The sequence below is a fragment of the Tachyglossus aculeatus genome, chromosome 4 (genome assembly GCF_015852505.1).
Source record: "Tachyglossus aculeatus isolate mTacAcu1 chromosome 4, mTacAcu1.pri, whole genome shotgun sequence".
Classification (NCBI taxonomy): Eukaryota; Metazoa; Chordata; class Mammalia; order Monotremata; family Tachyglossidae; genus Tachyglossus; species Tachyglossus aculeatus.
The window spans coordinates 88325213-88350439 of NC_052069.1; positions in this window are offsets into that span (position 1 = coordinate 88325213).

Below are 25227 nucleotides of genomic sequence, written 5' to 3' on the forward strand. Positions count from 1 at the left end.
TGATTTTTGGAATTTATCATGGCAAAATTCTAGAATAAGTTCATAAAATTCACTCCTGTAGGAATCTCACTTTTGAAAAAACAAATCGCCTCCCCTGAGAAACAGGGAATATGGGAACCATTACTCCTTCACAAAATAAAAAATCCCATGCTGAGAATCTTCATGGTCTCGTGAAATTGGGTTCTAATTCCAGCTCCACCACTTGCCTTCTGTGTGACCTTAAATAAGTCACTTACCTTCTCTGTGCCTCTGTTTCCTCATCTGTAAAATGGGGACTAAATACCTGTTCTCCTTTCCCCTTAGACTGTGAGCCTTTGTGGGGCAGGGACTGTTTCTGATCTGATGATCTTTTATCCAGCTCTGATGATCTTTTATCGAGCTCCTCTAGACTGTAAGTTCATTGTGGGCAGGAAATGTATCTACCGACTCTGTTAGACTCTTACACTGTACTCTCCCAGGTAGTTATAGGATTGACTGATTAATCTACTCCAGTGTTTGGTCACTTAGTAAGTACTACTTATCCGTAGTAGTAGTAATAGTAGTAACAATAATAATAATAAAATTGACCTAATTGGCAGGGCTGGCTTCACCCAGATATGCATCTTGAAGCAGGAGGCAAAATCACCATTTCTCACATGATACAAAATCACAATTTCTCACATGATACACAACACATAACATCTCTACCCTCACAGAACAGAGGGTGATGACGTCCCATGGTGCAACCCGTGACAACATCGAATTGTTCTGTTTCATCTCGTGGCAAGATAGCAAACTTCCAACTAATCCTACCCCTACTTCCACCCGAGTCCACAGAGCAAACGCCGCTCATGGCTGAAGCCTTACTGAAGAGGTGACTCCCACCCTGCTCTCCCACCCTCATTCATTCAATTGTATTTATTGAGCACTTACTGTGTGCGAAGCACTATACTAAGCACTTGGGAGAGTACAGTATAACAATGAACAGACAAATTCCCTGCCCACAACCAGCTAACAGTCTACCCATCACTCCCAGGTCTGTCCATTCCCTCCTCCCTCTCTGTTCTCCTGGGTATTTCCCCTGCAGCAGCCCACAGCCTGTTACTCTCCACTTCTCTCTATTTCCTGCCCAAGGATCCCATCCCAGAGACACACAGGGCGGGAATCTTAGGACCCTGGGAGTTTGATTAAGGTGGTATTTGTTAAGTGTTTACTATGTGCCAAGCACTGTACTAAGTGCTGGGGTAGGTACAAGATAATCAGGCCATATGCAGTTCCAGTCCCACATTGGACTCACAGTCTAAGTGGGAAACCCTGTCTTCCCCCTTAAGTTCCCATCACTGTAGACAGCACCACCACCCTTCTGGTCATCATCATCATCATCAATCGTATTTATTGAGTGCTTACTATGTGCAGAGCACTGTACTAAGCGCTTGGGAAGTACAAATTGGCAACATATAGAGACAGTCCCTACCCAACAGTGGGCTCACAGTCCAAAAGGGGGAGACAGAGAACAAAACCAAACATACTAACAAAATAAAATAAATAGAATAGATATGTACTAGTAAAATAAATAAATAAATAAATAGAGTAATAAATATGTACAAACCTATATACATATATACAGGTGCTAAGCGCTTACTATGTGCAAAGCACTGTTCTAAGCGCTGGGGGGGATACAAGGTGATCAGGTTGTCCCATGTGGGACTCACATTTTTTTAATCCCCATTTTACAGATGAGGTAACTGAGGCTCAGAGAAGTTAAGTGACTTACCCAAGGTCACACAGCAGGCATGTGGCGGAGCTGGGATTCGAACCCATGACCTCTGACTCCCAAGCCCGGGCTCTTTCCACTTTGGCACTATCCTTGACTCCTATCTCTCATTTAACCCTCCTATTCAATCCATCACTAAATCCTGTCTGCCCCACCTTCACAACATTGCTAAAATCTGCCTTTTCCTCTCCAAACTGCTACCACGTTAATACAATCACTCATCCTATCCCGCCTGGATTACTGTATCAGCCTACTTCCTGACCTCCCAGCCTCCTGTCTTCTCCCCACTCCAGTCTATACTTCACTCTGCTGCCCGGATCATTTTTCTACAAAAACATTCAGGTCATGCTTTCCCATGCCTCAGAAAACTCCAGTGGTTGCCCATTTACCTCCACATCAAACAAAAACGCCTCACCATTGGCTTTAAAACACTTGATCACTTTGCCCCCTCCTACCTCACCTTGCTACTCTCTTCCTACAATCCAGCTCCTCTAATGCTAACTTTTTCCCTGTGCTTCGATCACCTATCCGCCAACACCTGGTCCACATCCTGTCTCTAGCTTGGAATACCTTCCCTCCTCAAATGCAACAGACAGTTACTCTCCTCAATTTCAAAGCCTTGTTGAAGGCACATCTCTTCCAAGAGGCCTCCTGTGACTATGCCCCCACCTTTCCTTTTCTCCCACTCCCTTCTCTGTTGCTCTGAATTGCTCGCTTTGTTTCTTCCCCACTCCCAGCCCCATAGTATTTATGTACATATCTGTAATTCACTTATTTATATGAATAGTAATAATATTAATGGTATTTGTTAAGCGCTTACTACGTGCTGAGCACTGTTCTAAGTGCTGGGGTAGATACAAGGGGATCAGGTTGCCCCACACGGGGCTCACAGTCTTAATCTGTGAGGGGCTGGGGGAGTCGCCTCCTGGACAGACCACACCTTCCAATCGATCTCATCCCCCCTGAGGAGAAGCAGCTGGCTCAGTGGAAAGAGCCCGGGCTTTGGAGTCAGAGGTCGTGGGTTCAAATCCCGCCTCTGCCAGTTGTCAGCTGTGTGACTTTGGGCAAGTCACTTCACTTCTCTGGGCCTCAGTTCCCTCATCTGTAAAATGCGGATTAAGATTGTGAGCCCTCCGGGGGACAACCTGATCACCTTGTAACTTCCCCAGCACTTAGAACAGTGCTTTGCACATAGTAAGCACTTAATAAATGCCATTATTATTGTTATTACTATTATTATTATTATTATTATTATTATTAATCCCCATTTTGCAGAAAAGGTAACTGAGGCACAGAGAAGTGAAGTGAATTGCCCAAAGTCACACAGCTGATAAGTGGCAGAGCTGGGATTAGAACCCACAACCTCTGACTCCCAAGCCCGGGCTCTTTCCAATAGGCCATACTGCTGCTCTATATTGTATATATTAATATCTATCTCCCCCATTCTAGACTGTAAGCTCGTTGTGGGCAAGGAATCAATCAATCAATCAATCAATTGTATTTATTGAGCGCTTACTGTGTGCAGACCACTGTACTAAGCGCTTGGGAAGTACAAGTTGGCAACATATGGAGACGGTCCCTACCCAACAGTGGGCTCACAGTCTAGAAGGGGGAGACAGAGAACAAAACAAAACATATTAACAAAATAAAATAAATAGAATAAATATGTACAGGTAAAATAAATGTAAAAGGAATGTGTCTTTATTGCTATATTATACTCTCCCAAGCACTTAATAGAGTGCTCTGCACACAGTAAGCACTCAGTACATACGAATGAAAGAAAAAGACCAAGTGTTAATTCCTCATTCTGCCGATGAGAAAACATGCACAGAGAAGTTAAGAAATTTGCCCAGGGCCACTCAGCATGTAAGCGGCAGATCCAGAATTAGAACCCAGTTCCTCTGACTCCCAGGCTTGTGCTCTTTCAGGCCTGGCCTCTGACTCCCAGGCAAACAGTGCTCCTCATAGCTTATCTGCTATTCAGGTTCCTTTCGTCTCCATCCAAACTGCTACCACATTAATGCACCCGCCCATCCTATCCCACCTAAAGGATCAGCCTCCTTGCTGATCTCCCTGCCTCCTGTCTCACCCCACTCCAGTCCATACTTCATCCTGCCGTCTGGATCATCTTTCTACAAAAACATTCAGGCCATGCCCCCCAACTCCTCAAGAACCTCCAGTGGTTGCCCATCCACCTCCTCATCAAATAGAAACTCCTTGCTATTGGCTTTAAAGCACTCAATCATCTTGCCCCCTCCTGCTTCACCTGTCTACTCTCCTAATACAACCCAATCCACACACTTCACTCTTCTAATGCCAACCTCCAACTCATCTATCTTGCCACCTATCTCTCACCCAATCCTGCTCCTGGCTTGGAACACCCTCGCTCTTTACATCCAACAATTCCTCTCCCCAGCTTCAGAGCCTTACTGAAGGCACATCTCCTCCAAAAGGCCTTTCCTGACTAAGCCCTCCTTTCCCCGTCTCCCACTTCCTTCTGCGTCACCCTGACTTGCTCCCTTGATTTATCCTCCTCACTGCACTTATGCACATATCTGTAATTTTATTAATGTCTGTCTTCCCCTCAAGACTGTAAGCTCACTGTGGGCAGGGAATATGCCTGTTTTATTGTTATATTGTACTCTCCCAAGCGCTTAGTACAGTGCTCTGCACACAGTAAGTGCTCAATAATTACGATTGTCTAACTGACTGACTGATTCTGAACTGGGCTGCCACAGCAACGAGGAGTCCAAGAGCTGCCCCTTTAGCCCTAATTGTACTTTGGCTCCTATTGTTTTTCTTGTTCTTGTTCAATTTTGCCATTTTGGCTCTTTCCTTATGTCACCTCAAGACTGTAAGCTCCTTGGGGGCATGTCTACCAACTCTGTTGTATTGACCTCTCCTAAGTGCTTAGTGTAGTGCTCTGCCATCAGTGAACATCCAATAGATTCCACTGATTGATAAATTAATTGAACGATTGATTGTCCATGGCCGATTCCCTCCCCACTTATTCTGAGCCCTCTGGGGGCCAAGAGTTGGGCCAAATTCTCATTCTTGTCATTTTTCTTAGTGTTTAGTAAAATGCTCTGCCCAAACTAGGCACTCTATATCTTCATTAGAAAAAGTCAATCAATTAATAAATCAGTAGAGTAGGAGAAGTGGGGAGGAAGAAGAAAGGGAAGGTGTCATTGCATCTGAAATTTATTTTAATGCCTATCTCCCCCTAGAGACTGTAAACAGTTTGTGGGCAGGGAATGTATCTGTTTATCATTATATTATACTCTCCCAAAGGCTTAGTACAGTGTTTCACATACACTAAGCACTCAGTATATGCCCTTGGTCAATCGATTGATTGAGTCTGGACCTGAGCTATGTTTTTTTTTCCTTCTCACATCTCAGGAATGGCCATGTGGCAAGGAGGAAGGCATATAGGAAGGCTCTGGCTAACCAGGGCATTCCCCATTTGGTGTTACTGCAACAGGACTGATATACCAACATGGAAGAGCAGTGATTAGTACAGTGCTCAAGCGCTTAGTACAGTGCTCTGCACACAATAAGCGCTCAATAAATACGATTGATTGATTGATGTGGCAGGTAAGACTTCATTTCCAATTCCACCTATGGTTTGGGATCTCAGACACATGAAATATGGGATCTGTGAAAATGGAGATAATGATAATTCCCTGGTCAATACCCTCGGAGGAAATTTTGAGAAATTAGCATGATAAATGTAGGTAAAGTAATTGCACTAATTTGAACTAGAGATGCCATAAAAGAAGTTGTCATGTTAGAGCAAACGCTCATGGACGAAAAGAATTCAATAACCGGAAACTTTGAACGTGCTTTGGACTCAGCTAGGCGATCTTGGAGGAACTGTTGGCTTTTTGACTGAATGATTCCTGATGCTCCTTTTTAGTTCCTACTCAGTTTTATAGGCCGTTTAGAGAACTGGAATTCTTTTATATGTGATTTTCCCTCACTTTAGATTGTGAGCTCCACATAGGGATAGATAAAATGTCTATAATTTTGCACTGTATTTTTCCTACTGTCTAGTCCAGGGCTGAGCCCATTGTAGTGCACTTTAACAATTATTGTTGTGGGGATGATGAGGATGAGAAGAAGTATGAGGACGAGAAAGATAAAGAGGAGGAGAGGTAGGAGAAAGGAGAGGAAGAAATTGAGTCATGCAGACCCATTTAGAACTCCCTCTTTGGCCTATCTGAGCTCTAATAATAACAATAATAACAATAATGGCATTTATTAAGTGCTTACTATGTGCAAAGCACTGTTCTAAGTGCTGGGGAGGTTACAAGGTGATCAGGTTGTCCCACAGAGGGCACACAGTCTTAATCCCCATTTTACAGATGAGGTCACTGAGGCAGAGAGAAGTCAAGTGACTTATCCAAAGTCACATAGCTGACAGTTGGCGGAGCTGAGATTTGAACCCATGACCTCTGACTCCAAAGCCCATGCTCTTTCCATTGAACCATGCTGCTTCTCTGCTTCCACACTCCAGAGTAATAATAATAGTAATAATAATAATAATAATGGTATTTGTTAAGCACTTAACTATGTGCCAGGAACTGTACTAAGCACTGGGGTATATACAAGCAGATAGGGTTGGACAGTCCCTGTCCCATGGGGTGAATCACAGTCTCAATCCCCAATTTACAGATGAGATAACTGAGGCCCAGAGAAGTGAAGTGACTTGCCCAAGGTCACACAGCAGACAAGTGGCAGAGTGGGGATTAATAATAATAATAATAAAATGGCATTTATTAAGCGCTTACTCTGTGCAAAGCACTGTTCCAAGCGCTGGGGAGGTTACAAGGCAATCAGGTTGTCCCACAAGGAGCTCACAGTCTTCATCCCCATTTTACAGATGAGGTAACTGAGGCCCAGAGAAGTTCAGTGACTTGCCCAAGGTCACACAGCAGACAAGTGGCAGAGCGGGGATTAATAATAATAACAATAATAATGGTGTTTATTAAGCACTTACTATGTGCAAAGCACTGTTCTATTGTCACACAGCTGACAATTGGCAGAGCCGGAATTTGAACCCATGGTCTCTGACTCCAAAGCCCGTGCTCTTTCCACTGAGCCACACTGCTTCTCTAAATTGGTAGTTTGATCTAGATCAGCAAGACAACAAACTGTAGGCAGAAGTATTAGTAGCTAATGTATCTTCCTTCAGGCAAGTTCTGCATAGATCTAAGAAGATTAACTAGTTCACGAGTGAACACACTCTTGAAAAATACACAATGAATTGCAGCACATAGAAAATCCCTACTCTGTGTGCTTAACCTTTGGACTGCAAAAGACGAAGTTTCTTAGCGCACATGCGGTGTTAATAGTGAGGCATTATTTCATCATGTTTAAGCTAGTGGAAGATTTTGGCAAAATATAATCTTCTCATAGTTCAGATTCAAGTAACAAGGGTTACATAAATGCAGATTACACAATTTCACAGCTGCGTAATATCAACATTTTCAAACATAAAATGTATGACATGAAAAGGAAGGGAGCTAGTGCTGTGGGTCACTGATATGTTGAAAACAATGTGAGTTAGATTGAAGAGATGATAGCCGGACTATTGGCATTCTCTGTGAACCATTATCTCATTAGTTAGTCTGGCACGGGGTACTTAGTTTAATCACTGGGGAATTGAAATGTTCCAAATACAACAACTTTTCTCAGGGTAACAAGTGTAACTGACTGAATTTTAGTCTGGTCAAACTGCAGTTGGTCTCTGTAGGCCCAGCTCCTTTGGTAACCTCCAATCATTTGTCTTCTTGCGACTTAGATGTCTATAACCCAACTGGAGTTAGAGAGGAGAATGTCTGTTACAAGCTGGAAGATTCCAAGACAAAAGACTCTTCCAACTCTGCAAAAGAGAATAAAACCCTTTCCTCAAAGCCAACTAAAAAGCCGAATAGTTAGAGAAGCAGCGTGGCTCAGTGGAAAGAGCCCGGGCTCTGCAGTCAGAGGTCATGGGTTCAAATCTCAGCTCCGCCAATTGCCAGCTGTGTGACTTTGGGCAAGTCTCTTCACTTCTCTCTGCCTCAGTAATCTCAGCTGTAAAATGGGGATGAAGACTGTGAGCCCCCCGTGGGACAACCTGATCACCTTGTAACCTCCCCAGCGCTTAGAACAATGCTTTGCACATAGTAAGCACTTAATAAATGCCATTATTATTATTATTATTCAGAAGAATCTCTTTAACATTGCTGAATATTCATTTGAGTGCTGATGGCATAGTGGATAGAGCATAGGCATGGGATCTAATCCCAGCTCTGCCACTTGTCTGCTGTGTGACCTTGGGCAAGTCACTTCACTTCTCTGGGCCTCAGTTACCTCATCTGTAAAATAGGCATTAAGACTGTGAGCCCCATGTGGGACAGGGACTGTGTCCAACCCATTTTGCTTGTATCTACCCCAGTGCTTAGTACAGTGCCTGGCACATAGTAAGTGCTTAATACCATAATTATTATTAGCCTACTATTTTAAAACATTCAAGTATATACCTTCTGTCATATGACTCCTGTGTTGTGAATACTTTTTACGCTTGTCTCCCGGGTTAAAAGTGTAAGTTCCTTCAATCAATCAGTGGCATTTATTGCACATTTACTGTGCATAAAACATTGTACTAAGCTCTTGGGAGAGTACAATATTACAGTTGGTACGTTCCCTGCTCACAAGGAGCTTCTAGAAAGGGAGACAGCAATTAAATATTAAAAAAAAATACAGATAGGTATATAAGTGCTGTGGGGCTGAGGGTGAGGTGAATAAAGAGTACAAAGCTAAGTGCAAGAGCAATGCAGAAAGGAGTGGGAGGAGAAGAAATGAGGGATTCACTGGGGAAGCAATCCTCTGTCAGATGTGAAGGGAGAGGGAGTGGGTGTAGATGGAGGGTAGAAGGGGACCCAAAACTGAGTCTCGAGGGACTCCCACAGTTTCGGGGTGGAAGGCAGAGAAGGAGCCCACAAGAGAGGCTGAGAATGAGTGATCAGAGAAATAGGAGAACCAGGAGAGGACAGTGTCAGTGAAGCTTAGAAGAGTGCAAGCCTTTTAAAGTGTGTAATACGATATATTATACAAAATACAATACTCTCATACAATAGAATTGGTCTTCTAGACTGTGAGCCCGTTGTTGGGTAGGGACTGTCTCTATCTGTTGCCAAATTGTACTTTCCAAGGGCTTAGTACAGTGCTCTGCACACAGTACGTGCTCAATAAATTCAACTGAATGAATGCATGAATGGTACATATCATCCCTTTCCAAAAGGAGCTTGCAATCTAGAGGAGGAGTTTAGAGCTTAGAGAAGGAGCTTGAAGTGTGTATTCTATTCTGTACTTCCCAAATTATACCAAATGACCACTACAATTAATCAATGGCATTTTTTTGAGCATTCACTTTATGCAGAGTACTGTACTGGCGCTTGGGAGAGTGCAATACAACAGAGTTGGTAGACACGAACCCTACTCACAAGAAGTTACAACTATTACTACTGCTGCTACTACCTCTACAGCCACTAACAAAAATTGCTCCGTTTGTGCACAGGTAGACTGTAGAAAAGTCAAGCTGAATAGGGGTAGAAACACTTGGTCACAACTTTCTAGTACCTGGTTTCCTGTTCTGTGGTGTTCACTATTGACAATCCATCAGAAAGGCACTTAACTGAAGAAGCAGGCTTTGAGTGGAACAGAATCCATATTAATTGGTTCCTCCTCCTAGACCATATCCATCAATAGGCAGCCATTCATATTTCCCCATATTTTGGAAATTTATCTGCAAAATATTCAGCTGGCAGGGACCAACTGAAGTAGATGGAACCTGAAAGACTCACATGCCCCAAATCCAACTGTCATTTCTCCTTAACCATCTGTCTTCTTCTTTCCTCCTAAGAGCTATTTGTCTTCTCTCTTTCTCCCCCATAGGCTTCCTGAACTCCTCTGCTCATGTCTCAGAGCTCTGCTAGTGGAAATCCAGACACCTGGTGATTTTGGCCACTTGAAATTTATCTTCACCTACTACAGCTCTGCCAACTCTTCCCCGCTGCAATATTACTTCTCTTCCCTCGTCAACCCTATTGCTCCCACCACCTGTTCCAGACCTCTAACTCTCTCTTGAAAAGCCTTGCCCAACCTCCCAATTCTCCTGCTCTGTCAATTATTTTGTTGACAAAATAGAAACTATGAGGCATGAGTTCCCCCAAACCACCCCCTTACTTCTCCAGCTCCTTCCCAACTGCTCAGTCTTTCTCAGTATCTTTTAATTAATCTACCACCTGTTTTCAAATCTACTCCCTCCACCTTCACCTCCGTGTACCTTCTCACCTTCTACAAACATTTGTATTCCTACCTCTTCAACTGCTCCCTCTCTGCTGGCTCCTGCCTTTAAACAAGCCCATGTCTCCCCACTCCTTAAAAAAAAATAAACCTTCTCTGGACTCTGATGCATCATCTCATCATCTCAAGCTCACCCATATTCTTCCACCCATTCTTTGTCAATCTTCTCACTCACTCCACTCTTCAAAGCCGCCAGTGATAACTTTCTTGCCAAGTGCTAAGGACTCTTCTCCATCCTAATCCTCTTCAGCCTCTCAGCTGCTTTGGATACTCTCCACACTGTGGATCATTTCCTTCACCTAGAAACCTTATTTAACTTCAGCTTTTCTGACTTAGACCTTTCCTGGTTTTCCTCTTACCTCTCTGACAGATTCCCCCCTCTTCATCCCCCCATCTTACCTCCTTCCCCTCCCCAAAGCACCTGTATATATGTATATATGTTTGTACATATTTATTACGCTTATTTGTATACACTTATTCTATTCATTTCATTTTGTTAATATGTTTTGTTTTGTTCTCTGTCTCCCCCTTCTAGACTGTGAGCCCACTATTGGGTAGGGACCGTCTCTATATGTTGCTAACTTGGACTTCCCAAGCGCTTAGTACAGTGCTCTGCACACAGTAAGCGCTCAATAAATATAATTGAATGAATCCAAGTCTTTTTTTCAGCTCTTCCTTTGATCTCATCTCTCCTGCCATCTATCTCTTTTCACATCCTTCCCACTGCATGGAACTCCCTCCCCCTTCACATCCACTCACATTAATGTGGCCTACTGTATAGAACACGGGCCTGGGAATCAGAAGGACCTGGGTTCTAATCCCAGTTCCATCATTTTCCTGCTGAGTGACCTTTGCAAGTCACTTCACTTCTCTATGCCTCATTTACCTCATTTGTAAAATCAGGACTAATGCAGTGAGTCCCAACGCTTAGTACCTGGCACCTAGTAAGCGCTTAACAAATGCCATAAAAAAACCAACAAAAAACAGATTACTGCTCTCCCTATCTTTAAAGCTTTTCTAGATTTAAATCTCTCCAAAAAGTCCCTCCCCAATTAATTATTAATTTCCCCCCAACTGCCACTTGAGCCCTTCTGTGTCTCCTAAGTGCCTAATTTAGGAGAAGCAGCATGGCACAGTGGATAGAGCACGGAACTGGGAGTCAGAAGGTTGTGGGTTCTAATCCTGACACAATCACTTGTCTGCTGTGTGACCTTGGGCAAGTCACTTCACTTCTTTGAGCCTCAGTTCCTTCATCTGCAAAATGGGTGTTAAGACTGTGAGCCCTATGTGGGACAGGGACTCTGTCCAACCTGATTTGCTTGTATCTACCCCAGTGCTTAGTACAGTGCCTGGCACATAGTAAGTGCTTAACAAGTACCATAATTATTATTAGCTTCTTGGAACTCCCAACGTATAGGCCTTATATGCCTATTTCTTGTAGCCAGGGACCATCTCTACCAGGTCTATTGTACTGGATTCTCTCAAGCACTTAATAATAATAATAATAATAATAATAATGGTATTTGTTAAGCACTTATTATGTGCAAAGCACTGCTCTAAGCACTGGGGGAATACAAGGTGATCAGGTTGTCCCACGTAGGGCTCACAGTCTTAATCCCCATTTTACAGATGAGGTAACTGGGGCACAGAGAAGTTAAGTGACTTGCCCAAAGTGACACAGCTGACAAGTGGCAGAGTCAGGATTAGAATCCACGACCTCTCACTCCCAAGCCAGGGCTCTTGTCACTGAGCCACGCTGCTTCTCGTGCTCTACATGTAAATACCGTGCTTTACACATAGTAAGTGATCAATATATACCACTGTTTGTATTAGTTTTCTCTCATAATTTATTTTAGTGCTTGTTTTTCCCGATAGATTGCAAGATCCTTTGAGGGCAGGTCCCATATCTACTTCAGTCGCTGCAGGAAGCACTTTGTACAGTGCTCTGCAGACAGAGAATTCCTAAAGCCTTAGTGGTCTCTTTTCCTTTCCTCCAGGACAACAAGTCTTCAAGACCGTGTCATCAGGCTTCATGAATCCATTCCTTAGCCCTGACTAAGCTTATCCAGAATAGAAGTATTTATCGGAACTATAAAGTAGTTATTGCATGAAAAGGTGTTTAAACATTTTCAGGTTTGGGCATCCTTTCCCAGCTTTTAAATCCCAAATGTCTAAATGATGATAAACCATGAAGCATCAAACACCCTCTCTCCAGTTTACCATGACTCTTTATGTAAAATTTATTACAATCGAAGTCTAGAAACAAAAATCCCTTTTGAGCCAGACAGTATTAGCTAATAGTCAAGAAGCATGTGGATAAATGAAAGTATCCTGTTGCTTTTGAAGAGTCCAGGTGTTTGCCATACTGAAGGTTCCTTTTCCTTAAATTTTGCAACTCAGATCATGGTTAAGTAGATAAAGCTCTGCCTAAATCCAGTTCATTATCAGTGGCAAGACTTCAAAACTGAACTTTATTTTTGGTAAAATCTGAATCTTTCTTAATCCTAGTGGATATACAATTGGGATTGTGAAATAAACACTGGTGCCGTATCAACCTCCTTTACACAACGAACGTTTCCATGTGTGTGGGAATCAATTTTCTGGTATTCAGAAGAAAAGCCAGATCACAAATTTCATTCCATTAAATAAAAGAACAAATGGTGTGAGCTCATGCATTGGAGCTCTGGTAAGCAGAATTCATTGGCATGCACTTGGCATAAATTAAATCTAAGCTGCGCTGAGGCTGAAAAATGTTGCAGCCGTGTTGAAGGATGAATAGATAGATAAATAAGAAGAAGAAGAATTGTGTGGTATTTATTAAGCACCATGGAAGATAGAAAATTATCAGATAGAACATAGTCACTGACTCACATGGGCAGTTTCACAATTTAAAAAGGAGGGAGAACAGATAATTTATTCCCATTTTGCAGATGAGGAAACATGAAGCCCATAGACCTTAAGCAACTTGCCCAAGGTTCCACAGTAGACAACTAGAGGAGATGGAATAAGAACCCAGAATTCCCGACTTCTCTAGGTCACGTTGCTTAAGTAAATTTAAATAAGTAATTATAAGTCAAGGATATATGTAAGGGTTAAGGTGAATAAACGTAAGGACAGATGTGGGATGGACTCAATCAGGGAAGTTGAAGTTTAATCAGGAAAGGTTTCCTGGAGGAAGTGGGATTTCACTAGGCTCAATCAATCAATCAGTAGCATTTATTGAATGCTTACTGTGTGCAGAGCACTGTATTTGGCAATTGAGAGAGTACAATGCAATTGATAGACACCTTACCACTTCTCAAGGAGCTTGCAATGAAGTGCACTATTAACTAATGCAAATTTTTTGCCTCCTTCCTACTATCTGTAATTTACTTTCATACCTGTGCCTCACTAAACTGTAAGCATCTGGAAGCCAGAGATCATAGCTGCTAACTCTAGTGTGTTCTCCCAAGTGTACCCAATCAAGCAATCAATCAATCAATCAATGGTACTTATTCAGTTCTTGCTTTGTGCAGAGTGCTGTAGTAGTTGCTTGGGGGAGAGCAATGGGGTTTGTAGACCTGATCCCTGCTCTCCAGGAACTTACACAAAATACAATTCTTGCAAAAAGACTGCAGTTTAATGAAGCATCTTCAGTTGCTGTAAATCAGTGCTGCCCCCAGCCACACCCATGGGTTAACAGAGAGAAAAGAAAACACTGGGGAGCAGCTGCATTAAGAAAGGCTGAAGATCGCTTCATGATGTTTGAATTATGCTCAGTATGATGGCCAGTTCCACTGAACCCCGTGCTTTGGATAGGAAGGAGGAAGCCAGAGTCTCTCCATGGTGTGACTCCCATGCGAAGTGTGCAGATGTAGTTGAGCCAGTCAGAGAGAAGGATTGAAAAGGACGTAGACAGGCCAGGTTGGTGAAGAAGAAGGCCCTCACCCATCTTGGATGCAGGAGGCAGTGATTGTGAGATACAGGGGGGACTTGTGCTGTGGATCCCTGGAAGTTCAGATTCCCAAAGTCTGGAATCTGGTGGAAAGAGACTCCTATCCCTGAGGGGGAGAAGAACGTGAGCTCCAGGACACCTACAGTGAGGTACAAAGGGGGAAGTAGTAGAACTGGAGAAGGGTAGCTTAACCTGGATGGGTTTCCATTCATCATCCCATTAAGAATGTTTTAAATATTGTTGAGACTCAGATCTTTGTGTTTGCCTGCAGTAGGGGCTCAGGGAGAATCAATCAATCAATCAATCAATCGTATTTATTGAGCGCTTACTATGTGCAGAGCACTGTACTAAGCGCTTGGGAAGTACAAATTGGCATCACATAGAGACAGTCCCTACCCAACAGTGGGCTCACAGTCTAAAAGGGGGAGACAGAGAACAGAACCAAACATACCAACAAAATAAAATAAGTAGGATAGAAGTGTACAAGTAAAATAAATAAATAAATAAATAAATAAATAGAGTAATAAATATGTACAACCATATATACATATATACAGGTGCTGTGGGGAAGGGAAGGAGGTAAGACGGGGGGATGGAGAGGGGGACGAGGGGGAGAGGAAAGAAGGGGCTCAGTCTGGGAAGGCCTCCTGGAGGAGGTGAGCTCTCAGCAGGGCCTTGAAGGGAGGAAGAGAGCTACCTTGGCGGATGGGCAGAGGGAGGGCATTCCAGGCCCGGGGGATGACGTGGGCCGGGGGTCGATGGCGGGACAGGCGAGAGCGAGGTACAGTGAGGAGATTAGTGGTGGAGGAGCGGAGGGTGCGGGCTGGGCAGTAGAAGGAGAGAAGGGAGGTGAGGTAGGAGGGGGCGAGGTGATGGAGAGCCTTGAAGCCCAGGGTGAGGAGTTTCTGCTTGATGCGCAGATTGATCGGTAGCCATTGGAGGTTTTTGAGGAGGGGAGTAATATGTCCAGAGCGTTTCTGGACAAAGATAATCCGGGCAGCAGCATGAAGTATGGATTGAAGTGGAGAGAGACACGAGGATGGGAGATCAGAGAGAAGGCTAGTGCAGTAGTCCAGACGGGATAGGATGAGAGCTTGAATTAGCAGGGTAGCGGTTTGGATGGAGAGGAAAGGGCGGATCTTGGCAATGTTGCGGAGCTGAGACCGGCAGGTTTTGGTGACGGCTTGGATGTGAGGGGTGAATGAGAGAGCGGAGTCGAGGATGACACCAAGGTTGCGGGCTTGTGAGACGGGAAGGATGGTAGTGCCGTCAACAGAGATGGGAAAGTCAGGGAGAGGACAAGGTTTGGGAGGGAAGACAAGGAGCTCAGTTTTCGACATGTTGAGCTTTAGGTGGCGGGCGGACATCCAGATGGAGATGTCCTGAAGGCAGGAGGAGATGCGAGCCTGGGGGCGGGGGGAGAAGCTCTGGGTGCTGGGGAGACACGTGGAACTGGAGAGCCACAGACATGGGAGGGAGCAGTTGGTCCTCAATGGGAGGTTCTAAACCAGTCCCAGATTAATTCTAAGCCTCTGAAGGGATGCCTGGGCTTTAGTGGTAGAGTGGTGGCAACAACATTCATCCAATCATATTTATTGAGCATTTACTGTGTGCAGAGCACTGTATTAAGCACTTGAGAGAACATTAAAAACAATAAACAGACATATTTCCTGCCCATAACAAGACTACAGTTTGGTGGGGGAGAAAGACATTACTATAAATAAATAAATGACAGATAAGTACGTATCTGTACTTATCTGGGGAAGCAGCGTGGCTCAGTGGAAAGAGCACGGGCTTTGGAGTCAGAGATCATGGGTTCAAATCCCGGCTCCGCCACATGTCTGCTGTGTGACCTTGGGCAAGTCACTTCACTTCTCTGAGCCTCAGTTACCTCATCTGTAAAATGGGGATTAAGACTGTGAGCCCCCCGTGGGACAACCTGATCACCTTGTATCCACCCCAGCGCTTAGAACAGTGCTTTGCACATAGGAAGTGCTTAATAAATGCCATTATTATTATTATTATAAGTGCTGTAGGGCTGGGAGGGGGGAAGAACAAAGGGAGCACATCAGGGTGATTCAGAAGGGAGAGGGAGAGGAGGAAGAGGGGTACTATTGAGGGAAGGCTTTCTGGAGGAGATGTGCCTTCAGTAAGGCTGTGAAGAGTCAGAGAGTAATTGCCTGTCAGATTTGAGGAGGGAAGGCTTCCTAGGCCAGAGGCGGGACTTGCGCTGTGATGATGCCCCCAAAACCTGTATTAGAATAACATATATGCTCATTGTAGTCAGGGAATGTCTGTTTTTTGTTGTACTCTCCCAAGTGCTTAATACAGTGCTCTGTCACAGTAAGTGCTCAATAAATACAACTGACTGACTTCAGGGCCCAATGGAGGCTGACCAGAATGCTCCTAAAGGGACTCCAGGTGCTCTTTCAGCCCCTATTTAGGCCTGTAAACCCCTGGTAACAGCATACTTAACCCTACGGATGTGCAGTGTTCTGTGGGAACATGGGGGAGATGAGACAGGTGGTGAATATTGGCAGCAATTTTGCCACATAGTAAATCAGCGAGACTCTATGAGGGTTGAGTTGGTGAGGGCATAGAGAGAAAGAGCCCTGCTGTTGAAGCCCAGAGATTCTGTCAGTCGTATTCACTGAGCACTTACTGTGTGCTGAGCACTGTACTAAGCGCTTGGGAGAGAACAGTATAACAATATAGTCTCAGTTGATGTGGTCCTTCTCTCCGGCTTCTAAAGTAGTGTAGGGAGCTTGTGCTCTCACTGTCCACTATTTTCCAAGGGCTTAATTTTCCAAGAAAGCGACTACTTTGTCCATTAAGCTCTAGAGTTCTTCACAAGCTCTCACAGGCCCTTAGCCTGAAAGAAAAATTTAGGCTGACACCAAGCCAAATCTACTTGGTGGCTCATTCCATCTATTCTCTTCCCACTCCTATGCCACCGTGCCAACTCATGAGTAGAGGAGAGGGGGAAGAAAGGGGCTAAATGCAATTAACTTGGTTTTTGTCTTGGCTCTTCAAGCCAAAGTGAAGAACATGAAAAGCACCTTCAAAGCATTATTAAAGTCACATCTCCTCTAAAAGGCTTTTCCCGATTAAGTCTTTTCCCCGGCTCGCTCTCCCTTCTTCGTTGTTGAATCTGTGACCTTTGGGAATTTGATATTCGCTGCAACATCGCAACATTTAAGTACCTATCTTTAAATTGTTCATATTAATTTCTGTACCCCCTCTAGACTGTAAGCTCATCCGCTGTTGGGTAGGGACCGTCTCTATATGTTGCCAACTTGTACTTCCCAAGCGCTTAGTACAGTGCTCTGCACACAGTAAGCGCTCAATAAATATGACTGAATGAATGAATGGGCAGGGACTGTGCCTGCTAATTCTGTTGTACTCTCCCAAGCCCTAAGTACAGTGCTCTGCACATAGTAAGTGCTCAATAAATACCATTATTTGATTGATGTGCTGCTTCTGTCAGAAGCATAGCTGAGTGGAAAGAGCACCAGCTTTGGAGTCAGAGGTCATGGGTTCAAATCCCTGCTCTGCCACTTGTCAGCTGTGTGACTTTGGGAAAGTCACTTAACTTCTCTGGGCCTCAGTTACCTCATCTGTAAAATGGGGATTAAGACTGTGAGCCCCCCGTGGGACAACCTGATCACCTTGTAACCTCCCCAGCACTTAGAACAGTGCTTTGCACATAGTAAGCGCTTAATAAATTCCATTAAAAAACCAGAATCACTGCTTGTTATGCTCAACTATTTAAAGAGGCCAAGTGCCCTTTAAAGTGTCCATTTTGCTGTGCCAGCAGACCCTTAAACATGGGGTCCAAGTGAGGCCCTAAATTAAGCTATGCTTATTGAATTTATTGGACCAGAGATGGTCCAAACTGCTTGTTTGGCTTCCTCAAATCCAGCCTGTGTTGACTCTACCCACAATCCCATGTGAGAGAGTGGAACTCATATAAAAGAGTCATGACGTGCTTTCATTCCTATAGGATTGAACTCCTTTGGACCTGTAATACTTTAAAAGGATTTGAAAGGGATCATAGTTCGACGTAAGCCAAAGCCTAAAACAATTGCCCTTTGAAAGTGTTTATTATTATGGTATTTGTTAAGCACTTACTTATGTGGGTGGTTCTAGGCACTGCAGTAGAAAAAAGGTGATCAGGTCGGACATAGTCCCTGTCCCACATGGGGTTCACAGGGTAAGAAGGAAGGAGAACAGGCATTAATTTAATAAGGAAACAGGAATTATTTGCAAAATCTGTAATCAGGCAGAGGAGAGTTGGGTATAACTACCAGAGAATACTTGAAAATAATCTTAGAAGACTGTCAGTCAGATTTTCTTGAAGAGTGCACTAAAATGTCTTTTTTCCCTCCCAGCCTGAGGGGTGACCTAAGTTTGAGTTTTGCATCAAGAGGCCACTAGAACATCTATTTTATATGATTTTGACATCAATGTAGAAATTGCTTCCTCTAGTCTGAGCTATGGGTAAAAAAATCTCTGATACCATTCAAATCTGGATTTTATTACATACCTTTGGTTTGATTGGATCTGATTTGTAAACAAATGACTTTCTCAAAGCATGAAGTCATATAAAATCACCTACTATTAATACTTTGTTCTCTTCTGACACTGAAAATAAATCCTATTTCCCTTCCAAGATTAGTGAGGAAAGCCCCTTTGAAAAATCTCTCTCTTTGCAAAGATATTAGGTAATTGCTACCTGCTGTACTGTATTTGCTTCTATTTCATTACTGATGAAGAAAATAAACAATATTTCAAGTCAAGCATTCCTTGGAGCTATGTGTTATAGGTAGGGCTCTACTACCTTGGCATTTCTACAAAACCTATTACATAATTTACAGTGAAATGGTCTGTTCTAAGTATTCTAGTCTCTTATTCCATATAAGATCAGCAGTACAGGCATAATAGCATTTCTGCATTGATTGCCAATTGATTCAGAACAAATCTCAGGTTTCTTCCTGATTTGCCTATAATGTTTGTTCAAGCACATTAATAACCATCAAATGTGTTAACTATTGGAACGTTGCTTTCTGCTAACATGGTATTTTAATGTTTGTGACATTCACAGTTTCACTGGAATTAAGTGGTTTGCTTGTTATTGGTCTAGTAGTCTTTTTCTTTCAGTAATATATCTGTCCATCAGCGGAGCCTTCCCCTCTTTAATACTACTAATAATAATAATGACATTTGTTAAGCACTATGTGCCAGGCGCTGTTTGAAGCACTGGGATACAAACAAGATAATCGGGTTGGACACAGTCCCTGTCCCACAAATTGGCTCACAGTCTTAATCCCCATTTTGGAGATGAGGGAACTGAGGCACAGAGAAGTTAAGTGACTTCCCCAAGGTCAAACGGCAGAGAAGAGGCAGTGTGGGGATTAGAACCCATGACCTTCTGAATCTCAGGCCCTTGCTCCATCCACCAGACCCTGCTGCTTCTACTTACCCTCCCCCACCACCCCCCAACTCCCTTCACTGGCAAAGTAAACTTGAGATGGTACCTCTACATTGTTAACTACTGCATTATTTCTGCAAAAACAAGATTGACAAAATAGCTCGCTTCCTCCATCACTAAAGCAGAACTGACACTTATTTAATAGTAATTACTGTGGGATCTGTTAAGCACTTACTTTGTACCAAGCACTGTACTAACCACTGGAGTAGATACAGGATAATTGAGTCCCACATGAGCCTTGCAGTTTACGTAGGAGGGAAAATGAGTGTTGAATCCCCATTTTAACAAATGAGGTACCTGAGGTATGAGAAGACAAATGAATTGCCCTGTGTCACGCAGAGGTAAGTGGCAGATCCAGAATTAGAACCCAGGTCCTCTGACCCTCAGATCTTTCCAGTAGTCCAGGCTGCTTCCCATTTAATAGTGAGAAACTCAGAAGACTGTGGAAGGGGTGAGAAAGTCGAGGTAGAGAGGTGACAAAAGGCCTGCAAAATGACAACTATTAAGAACTTGAAAAGTGTTCCAAACACTGGGATAGATATAAAATACAAAATTGGTCTGTCCTTTTTTTTTTCATTTGGTATTTATTAAGCATTTACTATATGTTGTAAGTGCTGGGGTAGATGCAACTTGTCCCTGTCCTGCCTGGATATCATGGTCTAAGGGGGAAACTGAAAGTGTATTGTATCCCCATTGTACAGTAAGCAGAGGCACTGAGTGCTTAAGTAAACTAGTCCAAGTTCTCACCGCTAAAATGTGACAGGACTAGGGTTTGAATCCGGATGGCCTGATTTCCATTCCCATGCTCTTTCACTAGCCCATTCTCCACTCCACAGAAGTCTTTATGAACTTTATCAACTCTCACATCACCCAAGTTCCCCAGTTGAGCGATTCCAACTTCATACCTTAACTACATTTCAGTATTTGCCATTACACCATGTTGTTACGTTATCCAAGTCTTTCTGGGCTGTTTTTGACCTCCCCTGCATTCCGAGGCGAGCAATCGTAGTCAATTTATTCTGACTTCCCTCAAAAAGCTTCTAGAGTAAGTGGTGCGTTTTGAGTAATTCATCTGATCTCATAGCACGGAGGACTTCAGGACTGCCATGTCAATTTCAGTTCGATTAACACGGAGTGAATGAGTGAGTTCTGCTGTGGCTACTTGGCAACATAACCGTAAACAGAAGAACTAATCTTTCAATAATACAAGTTTAAAAAAACAAGAGGTGACTGGTCCTCTGTTGTAATGAAATTATGCGTGCATGGCAGTTTGAGAGGGTTTTTTTTTTTCCAGGAGTTGTCAGAAGACCATCGTGACTTAGCCCAGTGAAAGTAATTGAGTGGATGATTTCACTTGTTTCTTCTAGGCACTGAATGAGGTCTCTGCCATCTGCTGAATGCACTAAACACCTCAGAGGGGAGAGGACTGTTTCTCCTGTCGTTTATGCAACAGCTGTGTTGTCCCTCACCTCCTGTGAGGCAAAAGAATCTCTGAACACTAGAGTCGAAGGGAACAAAAACCGATCCTGATCCAATCTCAACAGTCAAAGCCTTGCTGGGGGTTGAGGGAACTACTGGGACAAGATTCCAGACGAATGACCCAAATAACTTAGACCAAAATGGGTAATCACCTCATCCCCATTACTATGTAGTGGCTGACTAGAGGGTTCTAAGTCAGTAGAGAGAAAGATGGAAATGTTAACCTGCAGTTTCACTAAACATGGGGAACAAGACCATTTTCTCTGAATTCACCTTGAGAAAAAGGCATTGGTTACCTCAGGTCCAAGTGATAGAGTACTTTTGTCTTTGAGGAGCCAACTATTCATTCATTCGAATTTCTTGAGTGCTTACTGTGTGCAGAGCATTTTATTAAGTGCTTGGGAGAGAATACAACAAACACATTCCCTGTCCATAGGAGTTTACAGTCTAGAGAACTTGGTGCCACAGGCTATTCAGGGCCTGATGATTCAGACTGGGAATTGTCCTTGGCTCTTTCTTCTCTTCTTTTGCTCTCTGAATGCCAGAATATTGTTCTTTTCTCTCTCAATCTGCCTTCCAGAGGGGAGGAAAAAGAAGAAACATGAAAAGTAGATAAAACTCAAAATATAGCTCATTTAGCTCTTGCTTAGAGAAGCAGTGTGGCCTAGTGGATGAAGCACGGCCTGGGAGTCAGAATGACCTGGGTTCTAATCCTGGCTCTTCCACCTGTCTGCTGTATGACCTTGGGCAAGTCGCTTCTCTGTGCTTACCTCATCTGCGACACGGGCCCCATGTGGCACAGTGACTGTGTCTAACTCGATTAATTTGTTTCTACCCCAGTGTTTAGAACAGTGCCTGGCACATAGTAAGTGCTTAACCAGTACCATAATAATAACAATAATTGTGTTTGGACTAAACGTTTGGTGGGTCGAGGTGCAGAGGGAACTATGGCTAAAATGAGGCTCAATAACTATTGGTATCATTTATTTCTACCGCCATTGGAGATTCCAGGGCAGCAAAGTAGTAAAGTATAGGAGTCATTTATGTAAAAAAATGATCAATCATACTTACTGAGTGCCTGCTGTGTGCAGTATGTACTATGTGCACTGTACTAGTATGGAAAGTGAGAAGCAGAGCTCTGCCCTTTTAGAGTATGAAAACTAAATAAGTTTCTCCAACTAGGGGATGCTCTCTAGTCATTAAAAAGGAGGTGCTAGAACCAGAAATGTTACTTTCCATTCTTCAATGAATCTCTGAGTGTCACTGTAGACTTCTCATGTGTTCTCTTTTAGGCAAGTGGAGGGAAAGCTGCCGGAAAGCAGAAATAGAATGAGAGGAATCAATTAATCATTCAATCAGTTGTATTTATTGATCATTTACTGCCTGTAGAGCACTGTACTAAGCACTTGGGAGAATACTACAGAGTTGGTACACATGTTCCCTGCCCTGGTGAGCTTAGTCTGGAGGGGAGACAGACATTACTGTAAATAAATTACAGATATGTACTTAAGTGCTGTGAGGAAGCTTTGATGGAACAATGGCAGAGAAATGATACAAAGGATTTTAAAAAATAGAGACTATCAAGGGCCAATTCTGAAAGGAAATTTTTATACGAAGAAACATAGAGCACAGCGTTCATTCATTCAATCGTATTGAGCGCTTACTGTGTGCAGAGTACCGTACTAAGCGCCTGGGAAGCACAAGTCGGCAACTTGCAGAGACGGTTCCTACCCAACAACGGGCTAACAGTCTAGAGGGGGCAGACAGACAACAAAACAAAACATGTAGCCAGGTGTCAAAATCATTAGAATAAACAGAATTATAGCTATATGCACATCATTAACAAAATAAATAGAATAGTACATATACACAAATACAATAGAGTAATAAATCTGTACAAATATATACAAGTGTGGTGGGGAGGGGAAGGAGGAAGAAGGTCCCAGTAGCAGTACTGGGACCAGTGGGAAGAATTCAGGGAAGAGGAGATGAAAGAAACCTTCTACGTCTTCAATAAGTGAAATGGGAATGGGAGACAGAAAGATGGGAATGTTAACCTGCAGTTTCAGGAATCTCATATCAGAGGGATAATTGCTCTCTTTCCCCTCCCCCCCGCACCATTCAAAGCCTTATTGAAGGCCCATCTCCTCCAAGAAACCTTCCCTGACTAAGCCCTCCTCTGCTCTTCTCCCACTTCCTTCTGCGTCCTCCCTCCCATCCCCACAGCTCATATGCATGCCCAGCGCTTAGAACAGTGCTTTGCACATAGTAAGCACTTAATAAATGCCATCATTATTATTATTATGTATATAGCTGTAACATTTATTTAGGTATATTTAATGTCTGTCTCCCCCTCTAGACTGGGAGATCATTGTGGAAAGGGAGTGTGTCTGTTGTTGTACTGTACTCTCCCAAGCGCTTAGTACAGTGCTCTGCACACAGTAAGCGCTCAATATGATTGAATGAGTGAGGGGTTTACAATCTCTCTACAGTGGATTGTTTTTTGTGAGCTACTTTTAGTCAGTTTTCACTGCACTTCTTCAGGATGACTTTTGATTCCGTGCCACTGCAGTAAGTCTTGCCACTTCAAAGGTAAGCTGTAGTCCCATTACCAAGCATTTAAGCACTTAGTACAGTGCTCTGCACATAGTAAGCGCTCAATAAATACGATTGATGATTTAATGAGGGTCCACAGAGGAGAGTTGACAGTACTTAAAATCACTCAAAAGGTGCATTGAGTTTGCGGATCTTAAATGAGTTGCAAGATTTTTGGAGCCGACAAAGTTTTCTCAGTTGGGATCACACACCATCTATCTAGTTTTGAATGTGGAGGTACACCCAATTTCCATGTTTCTTCCAACAAGAAGAGAGTGGGACAACATTTTTGGCCCTGGAAACTCTGTTGAGAAGGATCATGCTTTCCTTTCGTTGACTTAGTCCACCGGAACTGTCAGAAAATTCAGGTTTTTCAATTATTTCAAGGCTGTATATTCCTGGGAGCTCGTTTCTTTAGGGAGATTGAATGTTTGGAAGGATGTGGAAAGAGAAGCAGTGTGGCTCAGTGGAAAGAGCACATGCTTGGGAGTCAGAGGTCATGGGCTCTAATCCTGGCTCCACCACTTATCTGCTGTGTGACTTTGGGCAAGTCCCTTCACTTCGTGCCTCAGTTACCTCATCTGTAAAATGGGGATTGACTGTGAGCCTCCCGTGGGACAACCTGATCACCTTATAACCTCCCTAGCGCTTAGAACAGTGCTTCGCCCATAGCACGTAACAAACACCATCAAAGGAAAAAAAAGAGGAACATGACAATTGCTGTTAAGTAAATCTCCCAGCACCAGGAGCGGGGACCACCTATTGACTTTCAAAAGCATTCACTTCAGATTAAATACGAGGAAGCACTCATTCACTTAGCAGATCAATCAATCATATTTATTAAGCGCTTACTGTGTGCAGAGCACTGTACCAAGCGCTTGGGAAGTCCAAGTTGGCAACATATAGAGACGGTCCCTACCCAACAGTGGGCTCCCAGCAGATGGTAAACAGTTTGGAAGTTGCAACCCCAGAAGTTGTAGAGATGGAAAACATCAGGCGCCCTAAAGAGGGGTTATATAAATCAATCAATCACTCAATCAATCGTATTTATTGAGCGCTTACTGTGTATCCCCCCCATCTTACCTCCTTCCCTTCCCCACAGCACCTGTATATATGTATATATGTTTGTACATATTTATTACTCTATTTATTTATTCATTTTACTTATACATATCTATTCTATTTATTTTGTTAGTATGTTTGGTTTTGTTCTCTGTCTCCCCCTTTTAGACTGTGAGCCCACTGTTGGGTAGGGACTGTCTCTATATGTTGCCAACTTGGACTTCCCAAGCGCTTAGTACAGTGCTCTGCACACAGTTAGCGCTCAATAAATACGATTGATTGATTGATTGTGTGCAGTAATTGTAAATGTATGGAATCAGCCAATCAGTGGCATTTACGGAGCACTTCTTATTAAATGCAGGGTACCGTATTGTCTTGGAATGGTGCTAGAGGGGAAAGTTAGAGATGATAGAAGGCTCAAGGGATTACTTACACTCATGGATGATGATGGGTTGGAAGAAATAATGTAATAGACGGAGATCTTGCCTGGGGAGTTCTGCTGCCACCTACTGACTGAATTAAGTCCTCACCTGACTACATTGGACCTGGCTTTCAAACATGCTG